The 12,422-nt window shown below is 44.5% G+C and overlaps 1 protein-coding gene across 5 annotated transcripts in view; it reads right to left on the reverse strand.

Moving 5' to 3' along the window:
- Positions 1-12,422, reverse strand: part of nin (ninein (GSK3B interacting protein)) — a 189,961-nt gene that overhangs the window by 167,436 nt on the left and 10,103 nt on the right. The window contains exon 1 of one of the 5 annotated variants that reach the window (XM_038778395.1): positions 578-796. The exons of the other annotated variants lie outside the window; for them this stretch is intronic. The gene's annotated coding sequence lies outside the window, so the exon portion shown is untranslated. Of the gene's footprint in view, positions 1-577; positions 797-12,422 lie in introns of those variants that run through there. 5 annotated transcript variants of the gene reach the window in all.

The raw sequence follows: 12,422 nt of genomic DNA on the forward strand, positions 1-12,422 counted from the left end.
TGATCGAGTCAATATTTCAGATTTTTGTATCAGCCAGCTGACAACTGATAATGAGCTGATCTTTGCAGTGCGTTTAGGATGTAACAAGTGAAGTCAAAGCTTTGAGAAAATAAATATATAATTCAAACAAACAAAGGCGATCGACTAAAAATATAAACGTTAAGCTGGACAAACCAAAGGAAGGGAAATAAAAACTCTGCACCTTGGAACGGTCACCGTCCCATCCCGATTCACACACACACACACTACAGCTTCTAAAGCCGTGCCTTAATAAGCTGCACATCTCGGTGATAGATCACAAACCCTCAAGACAAAAGCAACCAACTGAATTTTTTTGGTGAACCATCAGCTGTGACCCTGTGAACTTAATTATTAAATTTCTCTACAGATTTTGCCACTGTAAGGCCTGTTGGCCAAGTAGCTCAGGACCACGGAACATGATAAAAAGAAGCGCCACTAACAGCTCGGGTGACATGCCCTTCAATGGAATGAGCCAGTGGCTTTCAACTGATCTATTAAAATCTTCAGCATATTCCATTTCAAAAGATATACATAATTCAGCAGTTACAAAACTTACAATTTCTTAATAGTGATGTTCGGTCTGTAGACTTGGTGTGGGTGTTGCATAAAAGGCACGGCTTTTCTGGAAACACTTCTACTTTGAATCTCACTCAGCATGATACATGCACAGCGGCAGGTAACAGTGTCGCTAATCGCAATACAAAAAGCTCGTCATCAGCTGGATGCAAACTCACTCCCCACTTGCTGTGATGATAGGCGAACACACTTAACAGTAATGACTGCATTTATTAATGTCAGCAAGGTTTGTTGAGGTTTTCAAATGACACCAGCTGCAACATAATATGGAGCTGAAGACAACACAAAAGACTCTGAATACTCTTTCACTCTTACTTCAGGAGGCTACGTGACTTAAAGTAAGCTCCTTTACTTTCAGCAGACAAGGATAACAAGCTTTCATGCACAACATCACCCACCCCTGTTACTAATTCCCAAGTACAGACGTGTGAAATCTAATCAGCAATTAAATAGAACATTACCAGATGCTTACAAACATGCACTTTAAAGAGCATTAAAAGGAGGTTTTAGGAAATAATTTGCCACAAATTCAAATAGAGAGCGAGAGAAAAAAAAAAATCAAAAATGGCAGATTCATTCTTTGTTCCACACCAACAGGTTTGACTCTTTAACTGTGCTCTGGACTGGCCTAGTAACCTATTTGGTTTCCTCAAACTGCTACAACAGTGCAAGAATCAGCCCCACCACCAACATCTCAAGGCAACTCGTGATGGGCAGTAAATGCAATCTTGTCAGAGATGGACATCGCCAGAGGATGAAAATAAAATTAAAAAATCATAACTTGTGGATAACAGTAATTTTCTTAATATTGAAGAAGTGTGTAAATTAAAAGTGAGGACTTGAATATGCCCTCCTCGAGGGTTGGGGAGGGTTTAAACTAATGCGGCAGGGGGATGAGAACCAATGCAGGAAGGCGGAGGCTAGCAAAGAGAGGAAAGAAACATAAGGTCAGTAAGGAGAAAAGTGGAAGGCAGAGAAACAGATTGAACTGCACTTATTTCAATGCAAGAGGGCTAATGGGCAAGACAGATGTACTCAGGGCATGGATAGGTACATGGGACTGGGATATTATAGCTATTACTGAAACATGGCTAAAGGAGGGGCAGGACTGGCAACTCAATGTTCTGGGGTATAGATGCTATAGGAAAGATAGAACAGGAGGTAAGAGAGGAGGGGGAGCTGCGTATTTGATTTGGGACAGTATCACAGCAGTACAGAGAGAGGATATATCCGAGAGTTCACCCACTGAGTCTATATGGGTAGAACTGAAAAATAAGAAGGGTGAGATCATTGATAGGAGTGTACTATAGGCCCCCAAATAGTCAGCGGGATATTGAGGAGCAAATATGTAAAGAGATTACAGATAGCTGCCGGAAAAATAGAGTGGTAATAGTTGGGGACTTTAACTTTCCCAACATTAACTGGGACAGCCATTGCACTAGGGGTTTGGATGGAGCGAAATTTGTCGAGTGCATTCAGGAAGAATTCCTCATTCAATATGTGGATGGTCCAACTAGAGAGGGGCAAAACTTGACCCCCTCTTGGGGAATAAGGAAGGGCAGGTGACGGAAGTGTTAGTGATGGATCACTTTGGGACCAGTGACCATAATTCCATTAATTTTAAGATAGCTATGGAGAAGATAGTTCTGGCCCAGAAGTTAAAATTCGAGATTGAGGCAAGGCCAATTTCGAGGGTATTGGGCGGAAACTTTCAAAAGTTGATTGGGGTTGCCTATTTGCAGGCAAGGGGACAGCTGGTAAGTGGGAGTCTTTCAAAAAGGTGTTAGCTGGGTTCAGGGTGAGCACATTTCTCTTAGAGTGAAGGGTAAGGCTAGTAGAAGGAGGGAACCCTGGATGACTCGGGATATTGAGGCCATGGTCAAAAGGAAGAAGGAGGCATATGACATGCATAGGCAGCTAGAATCAAGTGGATCCTTTGATGAGTATAGGGCTTGTCTGAGTAGAGCCAAGAGAGAAATCAGGACGGCAAAAAAAGATATGAGATAGTCTTGGCAGATAAGGCAAAGGAAAATCTAAAGAGCTTTTACAGATACGTATAGGGTAAAAGGGTGACTAGGGAGAGGTTAGGGCCTCTTAAGGATAAACAAAGTCATCTATGTGCAGATCAACAAGGGATAGGATAGGTCCTAAATGAATATTTCTCATCTGTATTTACTGTTGAGAAAGGCACGAATGTTAGGGAAATAAAAAGTGATGTCTTGAGGAGTGTACATATTACAGAGAAGGAGGTCCTGGAGGTATTAAAGCGCATCAAGAGAGATAAATCCCCGGGACCTGATGAAATGAATCCCAGGGTGTTGTGGGAGGCTAGGGAGGAAATTGCCGCCTCCTAGCTGAGATATCTGAATCACCGACAACCACAGGAGAGGTGCCTGAAGATTGGAGGGTAGGAAATGTTGTGCCTTTGTTTAAGAAGGACTGTAGGGATTAGCCTGGGAACTACAGACCGGTGAGCCTTACTTCCACAGTGGGTAAATTGTAAGAAGGTTTTCTGAGGGACAGGATCTACAGGCATTTAGACAGGAAAGGACTCATTAGGGAAAGTCAGCATGGCTTTGTAAAGGGAAAGTCATGTCTCATGAATTTGATTGAAGTTTTTTTTTTGAAGTTTTTTGAAGGGGTAACCAAGAAGATAGATGAGGGCCATGCAGCCGATGTTGTCTACATGGACTTTAGCAAGGCTTTTGATTAGGTACTGCATGGTAGGTTGTTGCAAAAAGTTACATCTCACAGAATACAGGGTGAGGTAGCCAATTGGATACAAAATTAGCTTGGTGACCGAAGCCAAAGGGTGGTTGTGGAGGGTTGCTTTTCAAACTGGAGATCTGTGACCAGCGGTGTAGGGTACACTGTTATTTGTTATATATATTAATGCTTTGGATGAGAATGTAGGCGGCATGGTTAGTAAGTTTTCAGATGACACCAAGATTGGTGGCATAGTGGATAGTGAAGAAGGTTCTATAAGACAGTATCTTGACCAATTGGGCCAGTGGGCCGATGAGCAGATGAATGGAGTTTAATTTGGATAAATGTGAGGCAATGCATTTTGGTAGATCAAATCAGGGCAGGACCAACTCAGTTAATGGTAGGGAGTTGGGGAGAGTTACAGAACAAAGAGATCTAGAGGTACAGGTTCATACCTCCTTGAAGGTGGAGTCGTGGGTGGACAGGGTTGTGAAGAAGGCATTCAGCACCCTAGGTTTTATTGGTCAGAATATGGAATACAGGAGTTGGGATGTCTTGTTGAAGTTGTGCAAGACATCGATAAGACCACACATGGAATATTGCATTCAGTTCTGGTCACCCTATTATAGGAAGGATATTGTTAAACTAGAAAAAAAAAGTGCAGAAGATACGAGGATGTTACCGAGACTTGATGGTCTGAGTTATAAGGAGAGGCTGGGACATTTTTTCCTGGAGTGTTGGAGGCTGAGGGGTGATGTTACAGAGGTCTATAAAATAATGAGGAGCATAGATAAGGTAGATAGTCAACATCTTTTCCCAAAGGTAGGGGAGTCCAGAACTAGAGTGAATAGGTTTAAGGTGAGAGGGGAGAAATACAAAAGACACCAGAGGGGAAGTGTTTTCACACAGAGGATGGTGAGCATCTGGAACGAGCTGCCAGAGGCAGTGGTAGAGGCAGTTAGACATGGGCAGGGTGGGTACAGAAGGATATGGGCCAAATGTGGGCAAATGGGACTGGCTTAGTTATAGAAACTGGGCGGCATGGACAAGCTGGGCCAAAGGGCCTATTTCCATGCTGTAAACATCTATGACTCTTGATGTCTCAAACAAAATTTATCCAGGGGCAGGCGAGATATAGAGAGGATCGAGATTAGATCCTCATTGTACCCCTTCAGCTGGGGTGGCAGTTCTTGTTCATCTTTGGAGGCAGAAATGACCATATTGATTATCTGGGGTGTTTGGTAAGGTTCCAGTGAGTATGTAGGTAAGTAACTACCAAAGCCAATCTGCACCTAGGGAGTTAATGCAAATATGACAGGATACCATAGGCAACGGACGTTTGGATGAGTTGTTAGCCTCTCCTTGCATTTTCTCTCTGCCCCGGATATGTGCTTGCTTTCAAAAGGAGGTTATGTTGCTTTTCGGTTGGTTGCGCCAGGTACAACAATCCTGGATGAGCTTCTTTCAGGACTCCGAAGTGAAGTCTTCAGAGAGTCCTTGCAGTGCTTCCAATTACCACCAAGAGAGAGTGCACCCAGGACTCCAGCTCTCCACAGAAGATTTGCCTTGGTAAATGAGTGCCAATCTTTGTGGTTACATGACCAGACCAACTCAATTATGACTGTCTCAATGTGGTGTGGATGCCAGGCATGCCATCTGGGGTTAGCACCTCAGGTGTCTGGTATTTTGTCCTGTCATCTGAGCTTCAGATGGCAGCCCAAGTTAAAGTGGTTGAGTTTTTTTGGCATGATGCCGGTAAACAGTCCAAGTCTCCATGTGGACAGCAGAGTGGGTCCATGGATTTTCAGTTTGGAAGGCAGATTTACTCCTGTTCATTCTCAGACTGACATTCAAAGTCTGCCGAAAGCTACACTAGCTTTTGGCAATTTTTTTTGCATGTGTCGGGTTGTCAGCATAAGCAGCTTGGGAAAGCTTGCTGCCAAGATAAGGGAATGTATCTACTGTTGACAGTTTCTGCTCATGGACTGAAACCTTGGTCTTGAGATCGGGCCTTCCTGGAGCAGGCTGGTACTTCAGTTATCTTCCTGCTTTTTCATAAGGCTAAAGCCATTGCGTGCATTGGAGAACAATTCCATGCTGCGCTGCATGTCCAGCTCTGAGCCAACTGTTGGTGCAGAGTTATTGGCAAACAGGAAATCATGAAGTATGTTCTTTGTCCGAAATTGAACAGCTTCCTGTCCATGCAATGTCTGATTTTGGTGCCAGGATTACCATCAAGGCAAAGAAAATCATGCTGAAAAGGATTGGCACTAGCACACAACCTGCTTAACTCCTTTACTGACTAGGAATGGGTCAGAAGACTCACCATCATCCAGGACTCTCACAAACATGCTGTCGTGGAACTGTCAAACAAGCATAATAAATTCTTAGGGCAGCCGAATTGTACCATTGCAGATGTTTTGGGTGCAGAAGGAGGGCATTTGGCCCATCATATCTGCACTTGCTTTCTGAATGAGCAATTCTTCTAGTGTAATTCCCCACCCTCTCCTCGTAACCATCCACATTCTCCCTTTTCAGATAACTTTCCAATTCCTTTTCGAATGCTTTCCAAATTACCTCTCAAAGCCCCTCATGGCTGATTGTGTCAAAGACCTTGGCCAGTCAGCGAACTTGATATAGAAGATCAGCCTCTGTTCTTAACACTTCTCTTGGAGCTGTTAAACAGCAAATACCATGGGCGCGATTCTCCCAGCCCCACGCCGGGCCGGAGAATCGCCGCAACCATGCCATGTCACCCCAACGCGTGATTCTCTGAGGTGCGCAGAATCGCCACCATTTGCGCCGGCGCATTTGGCACGGCACAGGTCGCGGGCCCCAGTATGAGGCTGGGCTGCCGATTCTCCGGCCCGGATGGGCCGAGCAGCCTCGCGGAAAAAGCAGAGTCCCGCCGGTGCCGTCCACACCTGGTCGCTGCCGGCGGGAACACTGCGTGAAGGGTCAGGGGTGGCCTGTGAGGGGGGGGGGGCCTCCAATGGGGTCTGGCCCGCGATCGGTGGACCGGCCTCTCTCCCCCAGGCCTACTTTGTTGCGCGTCGTTTCGCGCCGTTGGGAAACGCGGCGGCATGAACTCTGTCCCGCGATCGGAAAATCGCACCCAATATCAGTGGTTTCTCAACCTTTTCTGAAAATGTACCGATTTTCCAGCAGCAGATCCTGGTTGATTTGTTGCATTAAGAAGGTCATAAAGATTCTGGCAAAGATTTTGCTGGTGATGAAGAGGAACAAGATTCCTCTATAATTCTCACAAGATTTGTGTTCCTTTTCACTTGCACAGGTAGACAATGGAGGCATCTCTGTATCCTTGCGGGATGATTCCTTGCTCTCACAGTGTTCAGTGATCTTCTTGGGCCAGGCATTGACCTCCAGCCATTTAGAGCTCAGCTGGGGTAGTCACAGCTCCCAAAGCTTTTCCACAAGGCAGGAGTTTGATTGGTGTTTGTCACTGTTATCAGCATGCGAGGGTCATCAACACAGCAGTTGGTGGCAACCTGTGGCAGTCTGTTGATGGTTTCTTCCTTGATGGATGAAGGCTGCTTGAGGATGTGGTTAAAATGCCCCACCCAGCTTTCTAGAATTTTGGTTTCTTCTGTGAGTAGTGTTGACTCGTCAGCAATAAGGATTGGTGATGATCTAATAGGCACTGGGGGGGGGGGGGGGGGGGGGGGGCACTGGAGGTGCTGGTTTAGCACAGTGGGTTAAACAGCTGGTTTGTAATGCAGAACAATGCCAGCAGCGCAGGTTCAATTCCCGTACTGGCCTCCCCGAACAGGCACCAGAATGTGGCGACTCGGGGCTTTTTACAGTAACTTCATTGAAGCCTACTTGTGACAATAAGCGATTATTATTATTATGAGACAGATTTCAGAACATTGCCGAATTACTTCCAGCCTTTGTGGGTCTGCATATGGCGGAATTTCATCTGTTTCTGATTCAGCCAAGTACCTTTGCATATCTCAGATTTTGCATTGGACAGCCCTGTAGGTGTTTTGGTCGGTGTCGTGCTTGGATAGTGATGCCTTGTCCCTGAATTAAACCCTGTAGAAGTTACGTTCCTTCTCCAGTGGTTTCTGGCGAACCAACCGCAAGCAATCCAGAAACTACTGGGGAGCAGTAATTATGTTATAATTGGCTTAACATTCATAGACAAAAGGAGAGAATCACCTAGGGTTACCCATTCCTGTGACTGCCTGCTGGAAATGTGAATGTTGGATGATAGTTGTTTTCAACATTCTAGAACATTCCCAAAAAGAGACACCAAATTGTGAAGGATCACAAGTTAAATGAGGTAGACCATTTAGGGCTGAGAGGAGGAGAAATTTCTTCACCCAGAGAGTGGTGAGCCTGTGGAATTTACTACAACAGAAAGTAGCAGAGGCCAAAATATTGTATGCTTTCAAGGAGGAGCTAGATACAACTCTTGGCACAAATGGCATCAAAGAATATGGGGGGGGGGGGGGGGGAGAGAAGAAGGAGGAACAGGCTATGGAGTTGCATGATCGGCCATGATCATAATGAATGGTGAAGCAGGCTCGCAGGGCCGAATGCCTTTTGCTGTCGTTATTTTCGATGTTTCTAGATGGCCTAGCATAGCAGTTCCTAATGGGACACAGGTCCAAAATCAAAACTCTGTTTTACTCAACTATCAGAATAACAAAGATATTCCTTTGTTCAAAGATGTGCATGTCAGGTGAATTCGCCATGATCAATGTGCAGGGTTATGGGGATAGGCAGGGGAGTGGGCTTAGGTAGCGCGCTCTTTCGGAGGGTCGGTGAAGACTCGATGGACCGAACGGCCTCCTACTGCACTGTAGGGATTCGATGTGATCTCTCTATGTATCATTACATTGTTCAAAAGGTTGGCAATTATGATTCATGCCATGACATCACTGTAATAATAATAATTAATCTTTATAGTCACTAGTAGGCTTACATTAACACCGCAATGAAGTTACTGTGAAAAGCCCCTAGTCGCCACATTCCGGCACATGTTCGGGTACACGGGGAGGAGAATTTAGAATGTTCAAATTATGCGACTGATCCAGCACTTTTCTCCTCTAAATTCTATATTAACTCTGGAATGAACTCTCAAGTGGCATTTGATTGCCTCAATCGTTTACCCACCAACGGTGAGTTAGTTGCCACAACTCCTGAGAAGATGGAGAGGGACAACTCCCGAGATGGGGAGGGACAACTCCCGAGATGGGGAGGGACAACTCCCGAGATGGGGAGGGACAACTCCCGAGATGGGGAGGGACAACTCCCGAGATGGGGAGGGACAACTCCCGAGATGGGGAGGGACAACTCCCGAGATGGGGAGGGACAACTCCCGAGATGGGGAGGGACAACTCCCGAGATGGGGAGGGACAACTCCCGAGATGGGGAGGGACAACTCCCGAGATGGGGAGGGACAACTCCCGAGATGGGGAGGGACAACTCCCGAGATGGGGAGGGACAACTCCCGAGATGGGGAGGGACAACTCCCGAGATGTCTCTGCCAAAGTATTTGGGAAGCAGGAATGCAGAAAACAGGCATGATGCTCAGCGCTGCAAATTTCCAGGGATGGCTACCTCCAAATCTGCCTCTTGGGATGAAAATTCAGAAGTATGACCACAACATTATATACCTGGTTTCAACTTTTGCTAATGAATTCAATGTTCTGTTGGCTTTGTTTACTGTTGATGCATACTGGTTAGAAATGCTGAGTGTAATTTAACTAAAACTCCGAGGTCTCTTTCAATGTCTTCTTTATTTATGTAGACACCATCCTTCAAGCACACATACTGCCCATTTTTTATTCCTATGTGCCTTCAATCTATGAAGCACTACTCCTTACTATGCGGCAAGGTGAGGAGATAGGGCTCAATAAATATCTCAGCTGGAATGGGAATTGAACCCACACTTAAAAAAACAAAATAAAAAAATTACAGTACCCAATTTTTTTTTCCAATTAAGGGGCAAATTAGCATGGCCAATACAGTTACCCCCACAACCCAAAAGATGTGCAGGGTGAGACCCATGCAGGCACAGGGAGAATGTGCAAATTCTACATGGACAGTAACCTGGGGCCGGGATCGAACCCGGGTCCTTGGCACCACGAGGCAGCAGTGCTAACCACTGTGTCACCCTTGAACCCACGATGTTGGCATCATTCTGCACCAGACTCCAGTTAATTGAGCTAACCAACTCGCCCTCCTCTCCAGTCATATGGTTATTAAATTTTTCTTCTAAATTGGGAAAAATTCCATTTTTAGTTGGATAGAATCTAACCTGCCCTGTTAAGAAAATGGCAAAATTTGTATGATTTACTTTCTGTGATCGCCCTTTCTCAATACAAAAAAATGCAGAATGTAAGCATCATTACACTGAAACATAACAGGTATCCTAAAGTTTCTATTGTAGAAAGTCAAGTTTAAGATTTCCTTCTGTGGATTTAATCAATTTGAATTACATCTCATTTATTATGTTCCACTGGGTAAAGTACAAATTTTATAACCATATAACAAGTTAAGACATATCAGGCCTACCTCCTGCTAGGAATCTGTACGTCTCCCCAGCATGTACAAATTATTCATAGAGATTAATATGAAATGGAGCATGTCATCCTCTATTAGACTTTCATGAAAAGTATTCTAATGATAGTGCTGAATCCAGGCAACTGGGACATGTGATAACCCACCGACAAATTACACATGAAAATCTCTGAAAGCAGCACATTTCAGAGAGGAGAGACAGACAATAATTTTTAATTGTTATTTATTAGTCTATTAATCGCCTTAACAGAAGTACTATTGCTTGAAAGAAGCTTAGGAGGAAAGGTGATACAAGGCTCAAAAGTATTTGCTTCGAATTTCCATTTTATAAGCACTTTTTGTGATTGTTTTTAAAAATATTATCTTTTACACAACCAATTACCAGCAACAAAGGGTCTGTGAACCATAAAAGTAAAGCTCTCTTTATTAATAACTTACCCTGTAGACCCAATATCCCCAATGCGCAGACTATGTTCTATGGTTTCTTAAATGATTCCACTATTTTTGCTCTATATAGGAATCCCACTTCATGTCATGGTCACTCTTTGTATTAAGAAATTGCCCCAGTAACAGTACCAAATTTGCCTTCTACTAATTTGAACCGTGTTCTCTAGTCACACTCGTATCACTTGAAGCCGAATTGTGAATCTATTTCCATGTTCCTTATTTATCTCTACAAGATCACCTCTCAAACACATCTCTCTCATCATCTCATAAAGCTATTAGCTTCAGTAGAACAACCACTACAATGCCAGTGAAACTGTCAAAGTTTGCAAAACGGACATCCATTGGCCTCAAAGTAGGATGCAAAAGATGCAGATTTTAGCACTAAACTACAGATAATGGCATGTTTTCAGCCAGCAATCGTAACAAATCCATAGAAGACTATGCTATGCTTAGGGGCTGGTTTAGCACAGTGGGCTAAACAGCTGGCTTGTAAGGCTGAACAAGGCCAGCGGCGCGGGTTGAATTCCCGTACCGGCCTCCCTGAACAGGCGGCGGAATGTGGCGACTAGGGTTTTTTCACAGTAACTTCATTGGAGCCTACTTGTGACAATAAGCGATTATTATTAATAATAGAGGAATAGATGCGAATGGCAGAACCACTTGGTCTGAATCGGCAATTGCACATCATTAATAAATGCAGAGATTGAGGGAAAGAAGAGGGGAGTGGACAGCTCTTCCAGAGACCTGGTACTGGCACAATGAACCAAATGGCTTCTCTGCTTTATCATTCTGTGTCTATGAATGGACCTAACCATTAAACTATCATAGAATTTACAGTGCAGAAGGAGGTCATTCGGCCCATCGAGTCTACACTGGCTCTTGGAAAGAGCACCCTATCCAAGGTCAACACCTCCACCCTATCCCCATAACCCAGTAACCCCACCCAACACTAAGTGCAATTTTGGACACTAAGGGCAATTTATCATGGCCAATCCACCTAACCTGCACATCTTTGGACTGTGGGAGGAAACCGGAGCACCCGGAGGAAACCCACGCACACACGGGGAGGATGTGCAGACTCCACACAGACAGTGACCCAAGTCGGAATCGAACCTGGGACGCTGGCGCTGTGAAGCAATTATGCTATCCACAATGCGACCGTGCTGTTAAAAGCAATTTGTGCACAAAAAGTTCCTTTGTCATGATCCACCACAGTCAACAGCAGTTATCGCAAGTCTAAAAGTGCATATAAAATGACCGAGTAAAGATTTACTGTCTTTATAGATTCAAAACTAACCAATTAACAAGCCAGTAAGGCACTTCTGCAATACAGAAATGAAAATAAACCACTGCACGCCATTGTCACAGGGTAAAATGATCACTGGCATTTCAAGACAGACAATCTCTATGTATTCACTGGAGACTACAATTTATTTGAGACAAACTAACAGTTCAAAATTAAGATAGCACCATGAAATTCAGGTTCCACAGCTGAAAATGTCTTCACGATAGTATGATTTAAAGGAATCATCAACTACTTGTGGTTGTACTTAGGGGGGGGGGGGTTGTTGGGTTACGGGTATAGGGTGGATACGTGGGTTTGAGTAGGGTGATCATGGCTCGGCACAACATTGAGGGCCGAAGGGCCTGTTCTGTGCTGTACTGTTCTATGTTCTATGTTCTACTTACTGGTTAGTTGTTAGTTGGTTTCTACTGGCTCTTGCCGTGATTGTAGAAGTATTTAGTGGCTTTCAGAGTGGTTCAAAGTTGTTAAGTTACAGGAAAATGGTGGCAAATGGTGTGGGACTTGGGTCTAACTTCCAGCAGGATGCACAAACCATTTAATCCCCGATATGGGTGTAATATTCTGGATCCTATTTGGACAACAGTATGATAGGGAGAACAAACAGAGGTGTACCAGAGCAGGAAATACTGCTGAAAGAGGGGAGGAGAGGTGGCAGACTCTTAGCAAGGAGCCATATCCCCCTTGAGCCTCAGTAAGGAACAGTCAGATATCTTTGTCCCACTAATGAGGTTATCACAGAAATCTTCCACCTCTATAATCTCAAAGCAGGCACTGTCAACGACTGTGAAAATGACCATGGCCATGAACCATTATG

This window comes from Scyliorhinus canicula, chromosome 2, assembly GCF_902713615.1.
Source record: "Scyliorhinus canicula chromosome 2, sScyCan1.1, whole genome shotgun sequence".
Classification (NCBI taxonomy): domain Eukaryota; kingdom Metazoa; phylum Chordata; class Chondrichthyes; order Carcharhiniformes; family Scyliorhinidae; genus Scyliorhinus; species Scyliorhinus canicula.